General features: G+C 38.1%; 1 protein-coding gene across 2 annotated transcripts in view; it reads right to left on the reverse strand.

The window, feature by feature from the left end:
- The window catches only part of jupa (junction plakoglobin a), a 64,414-nt gene extending 58,459 nt beyond the window's left edge, over positions 1–5,955 (reverse strand). The window contains exon 1 of one of the 2 annotated variants that reach the window (XM_035407195.1): positions 5,775–5,955. The gene's annotated coding sequence lies outside the window, so the exon portion shown is untranslated. The remainder of the gene's footprint in view (positions 1–5,774) is intronic. The other variant, XM_035407196.1, reaches the window with a different exon arrangement.
- Between the last annotated feature and the right edge of the window lie 45 nt (positions 5,956–6,000).

Consider the following 6,000-nt stretch of genomic DNA (forward strand, 5'->3'; position numbering starts at 1 on the left):
GGAAGATTGTGCTCCAGTGAACAGAGACATTTGGGCATATGGATTCAGGAACCACAGTGGTTCTTTCTTAGAATTTTAATAAGAAAAAACAAGAACCTTGCATAACATGATGTCCTTGCATGCTTGCAGCCTCTGGCTGAGATTCTTATCATAAATATCAAATGTGACAGCTTTTCCTTTGACAATCAGCCTATAACAGTATACTCAGTGAGTGTAATATTAATCTGTGCTATGACATAAACATGCTTTTGCCCTGGAGATTCAATTACTATGTACACCAAACTAGTTTCAAAGAAAAAATTTTGAACTAAAATGTAAATAAATAAATTTGTAAAAAGTAAGGTATAAAACAGATAGCTCATTCCACGCTGTAGGTTGATCAGGAAAATGTCATTACCTATGTCACTTAAATGGACACCATCCCACATAAAAAGCCCAGCCTGATCAAATTTAATTTCTGGGTACCTATTTGATCCACCCCCAATAAACAAATGCCTACATGTCATTTCTCACCCATCCACATGCTTTGTAGATCAAGATTTTTCTATCGCTCTGGAGGATGACTGAACATATGGCAATAGGTATAGGCTACCTTGACGGTACCTAGGTCATGGCGCAGCAGCAGGGTTAGCAAAAAGGAATAGCAGTAAGCTAACATTAGCCAACATGAACTTGAGGCCATTTGATAAAAATGTGGAATCAAAAGTTCTGAATCAGTATTTAGCAGCTTTTCCTGTTAAAACTGTTGAAGCTTGCTTACTAAGCTAGCTAGCTAGCTTGCTACAGTATTAATACTGGTGCATGGTTTCAGCTTGGCATTATATTATATTAGCCAATTCTTTTAGCTGCAAACTATATTGTATGCATCATAATAGCCTATTCTTACAGACCTTACCTATGGAAGGTCAGGTGTTTATCCCTGAAACAGCACAATTTGTGCAATTGTATGCTGCGCACGAAGGCATTTTAGTCAGCTGGCTAGCTCACTCCCTTCTCTCTCGTGAAACTACATATGTGCAACAAAATACGGCGCCACAGCAGATTTTTAATTGCACCATTTCAGCTGAACAACTTGGGCCAATGGGATGTATGGCCATACTGGGAAGTGTTACTTCTAGGCCTCGACACTCCATATACTTTATATGGGGAGCAGAGATACTAATTATTTATTTACTGTACACTTGCCTCAAAAGTTAAACATTTTACCCAATCTACTTTTCATATGAAATGTAACGATTGCTAATCGAGTTCCAAAATATCATCGGATAAGTTTTATTCCCTATTCACTTTCATGGGGAGCTCAATGTTTTGCAATGAAGACATGCGCAGTACAAGTTTACTTCCAGGGTTTAACAGCTTAGGGCCGAGGGCGTGCTTTCCTGTCTAGTTAAATATGCATGTTTATGGTTCTACCTCTCGCTCCGCCTCTTCCTCTCTGGTGCAGCCACAAACGATAGACATGCATATTTAACTAAACAGGCAGGCACACCTTCAGCTAACCTAAGCTTGTGAAGTTCCGAAAGTAAGCCTGTGCTGTGCGTGTTGACGGTAAAACATTGGAGCTCCCATTAAAGTGAATGGGTAATATCAAACTGAAGGAAAAATAAAACGTCTTCAATGGTATTTTGAAACTCAATTGACGACCATTACTTTTCATATGAAAATCAGATTGAAAAATATTATGTAACAAAATATGCACATTTTAGTAAATATTTTCCCAAGACTATCGGACCAAAACAACCATTGTTTCAGAAACTGCTGCACATAATGAAATTTATGATCATAAAAAATGGACCGATGAGGTTTTCTTTGGTTGTTAAATGCACTTTTTCTACATTGAATTCAATGGGCAGCAAGCACTTTTGCCCTCAAGCTGTTTTCCGTTACTTGGTAGGCTTCACCACCTGCCCCTCCTACCCTCTCCAGTTCCTTTGTATGCTCTATGCCACAGACCTGTATGCAGCTCTGTTACAATACTGTAAGCTACCTGCCACCAAGTGGTTGGAGGTTTAAACAAGGGACTAGTGCCACTGCCACTTCTTTGTGCACCGCGATAGTGTTTTTGAAAATCTATATAATATTATAAATGATACTATCATGATACTGAACTGTATCAATATTTTCTTACACCCCTAGTAAACAGAAGGACCTTCTCCAGCTCCGTACAAGTAACAATCTCTTCAAACCACAAAACTGACTGAATTATAGAATACTATAAGTAAAAGTATTATTACCACAAATAATTTAAATAACAAGGCTGTGATCATGTAGTTTCAATCAAATTCCAAGAGCTTCTCCAGCTCTGTACCAGCAACAACAGCAAAAAAATACAAAAATTCACAAGATAAGTATGCAACAGGTCCGACAAGAGAAATAGTCTAGAATGAGCAACCAACGCTACCAAAAAGAAGTCCAAAACATTTCCCGTACAGTACATGCCTGGGAATCCATGGGTGGCGAATTACCCCATATACTATAGCAGATGATAATAATGACCTGTAGGGCAGTGATCGATCCTTGAATGTGTGGAAATTGTTCCTGCAAATGTATACAGGACAGGATTTTCCCAAACAAACGACCACATTTAACTACGCAATTTTAAAATGATCCCACAAAAAAACCACAAGCCGCAACTCAATTTCAAGCGACTTCAGAAATAATAATTATCCTGCAATAACGATAGCTAGGTTGCAGCCCGCATGTTAACTACTTATAGCATAATAATACTTAGTAAGCTAGTCATAAAATTAGCCACCTCGCTAATATCAGAAAGAAAATAAAACGTTTCTGTCATGCAAAATGCACAATATAGGCTAACCTTGTTCTTAATACGTGTCTGGTGCATCATATGACATTTCTGGCACAATATTGCACAAAATAAAACATTTTAACATTGAAAGGGAGCAAGTCTGACAGCTAAGCTTCTTTGACAGCATTCACCTTGGTCAACATCACTGTGTAGTGAGAAATCAAACTTTTAAGGGGGGCTTACTCAGCTAATATTCATGCATTGTGTCTGCTCTAGTAGCCTGAAAAATTAATATACTCAGTTCAGTTTTTTATGTAAATATCCTGTTTACACTCAAAAACAAACCTGCAATATTCTCTTTATCTGTACAAGTGGATTTCTTCGGGAGCCAGAATTGGCAAGAGCACTTATAATATGTAACTTTAAGTTGTTTTTTTTCCCCCAAAGTCAGGGGAGGGGGGGGGATGTTAGAAATCTGGGCATTTGTTTGTAAATGTTACAAGTGGTCACATTTTTTCCTAAATGTATTGTAACTATTGTTAAAGGCACCTGGTCACTCAAAGATATTTGTGTAAGACATTCCTTACATGTAACAATCATTCCTTTCAACCACTGTATTATGTTAACTGTCTTTACACTGTCTGTAACAACTGAACACTAATTGTGTAATTGGTCCGGCGATTGTGATATTCCATTGCCAGAGATTCCAAAGGGATTTAGTGGTAAAATTTAAAATCATTTTTAGCTCTAGGTAAACTCCTGTCCCTACTCATAATTTCAGGCACAGCAGAGATTACACCCTAATTTAGCCTAAGGGCTGAGAGGAGCTCAAACCAGGTTACCAGACTTGGTAAACATGGGGTAACAAAGGAGTAGGTGTAGCTGCATGTAGCCTCTGAATATAGCAACACCCAACACCTCTGACATATTTCCCTGCTTTGCTTTTTTTTCTTGGGTGGGGGGGGTTGTTGTCCAGACTTGATGTCTAAGACTCAGACTGCCAGTTAGCAGAACATGACCTGTGCCAATCAAGTGCCTGGCACAATGTGACATTTTGAGTCCAGTGGCTTTCCCTACACAGTAAATTACTCCATTTCTGAACTGACATTTTATGTTTGTAAAACATGTGTGCATATAATAAAGTATGTTCAACAAATATGCCACAATATTTCATCCTTTGAAAATACCTATGCATCTGCAAACCTTGTATGTTAACACAGGCCTATTGTAAGCAGAATTGCTGAATTCAAATGCAAAAACTGAATGCTAAGGTCAAAACTTGAAAATTCCATTTAAAGAACAAACAGTCTGTGGATGGGTATTTAATCTCCCTTAAGGTTCTGGTGGTGTTCAATAATAGAACTAGAACAATGGCAGAAATGTATTGTGAAATCATATGCATTCTAAGGTATCTAGGATAATATAAGCATTAGATTTAGTCAACATCTATGCCACATTTGTTAAACAGAGAATAGGGAATACATCAGAGCTAAAAATCTCAAAGATAATTCACCAGACCGTATTCACCAATATAACAGATCTGAATTTTATCATTAACAAAGACACTGAAATGGCTTGCTTCCTGGAGCAAAACAGTTTCAATCTCAATTCAGTAAGTTGTTTACTCAGTTTAATTAAGACACCAAAGCAGTTACAACAAAGCCCAAACCACTATAATGTAAAACTCTATACGAATAGGGGAAAATATATTTGACAATTTTGCTGGTGTATCACAGATAAGTTAAATACACATACCTCTCTAATACCAATATCAATAGAGTGGCTGACAAGTTGGAACTTGTACAACTTTTAGGCATAACGATGATGAGAGGCACGGTGTATTAGGTTCTTGTTTCAAATAGCTAATTTTTGAGTGAGACCTGATTGTGGGCATGAGCAGATAAACTTGTTTACAGTAGACAAGCGCCCACATAGCCCTTTGTAACTCGTTTCATAGCGATGTAATCGTCAGCAAAGGAAAGCAATTCCTCTGTGAATGGTTTTTGATTCAACAATTGTTTTTGCAATCTTAGAAATGTATGAATTCGAAATTATACATTTAAAATTTCAACCGCAGTTACTATTCTTATCCACAAACCGAAACCCAGCCCTATTGACTCGACTACAGTTGACGTGCTCGAGTTTCAATAATGAGGTGTGGCATCTCCTGTGACAAGCTGACTATTGTATGAAAAATGCGAAGCCCTTAGCCTAAATCGACCGCGCAAGAAATGCATATGGAAATATTAAAAGGCAGAACTCGTATTGTAGCAGGTTACCACTAAATTCACGCACAAAACAGTGGTTTACCAAAGTCACACATGGTAGACTATATGAGACGGGTGTTGCGTAGTTCTCCATTGCGCGAAGTCCATTTTACATTCGGCAACCTGCACCTTCCGTGTAGCCATACTGTTGTTTGACGCCGCATTTAATTTTAGAACGTGAAAAGCCGAGTTCCGACTTCATTGTGTAATCCAGTTATAACCTGGTGTAACCACATTCGACCAACCGACATTTCATTGTCATTTTGAGAAGCCAGACTTATTTTGCAACAATGTTTTTACACATAAGGTGACCCTATTACTTGTATAATGTCATTGTATACCCTCAAATGTATCACGTTTCCCTCACTTAAGCAGCCCTTCACATCACAGCCTGTGTAGCTACAGTTTAATTTTGCAGTGAGCAAAAACACATGAATGGCATTATATGATCTACACAAGCCACAAAGACAGCTGAAACCAGACTTGAAACCTAAGTTCGCAAAAAATAACTCGTGTAAAATAACATAGTAAACAATTATCCTTGTTGAGCCAAAACGACGCGAAGAGATCGAGGCTAAATCCATAAAAGAATAACGTCGGTAAATGCTATTTATCATATAATCGACACAGTTGCTTAACAGTGTTCCACAATACGCCAATGCAAGACACCATATCACAATGAAGTACACATTAGTTTCACTTAAACAGAAATTGACACCCATCTAATACAGGCCTATGCCACGATTCAAATAGGTTACCTTTGAAATGAGGAACAGTCGGTTTGGCAAGGTGGACACGCTATGTTCCAAAAACTTTTTCGTTTTTGTTTTGAATATTTCCCCTGCCTAATACTTCTGACTCAAATCCGGATTGTGGTGAACAAGGAATGAGACAGTCTGTTCACTAAAACCTCCGCCCATGCGCTAGTCCCTGAGCTGTCATTGGTTAAATCGACAATAAAGGTATTTTCCATGCTTCAGCTAC

Source organism: Anguilla anguilla, chromosome 2 (assembly GCF_013347855.1).
Source record: "Anguilla anguilla isolate fAngAng1 chromosome 2, fAngAng1.pri, whole genome shotgun sequence".
NCBI lineage: Eukaryota > Metazoa > Chordata > Actinopteri > Anguilliformes > Anguillidae > Anguilla > Anguilla anguilla.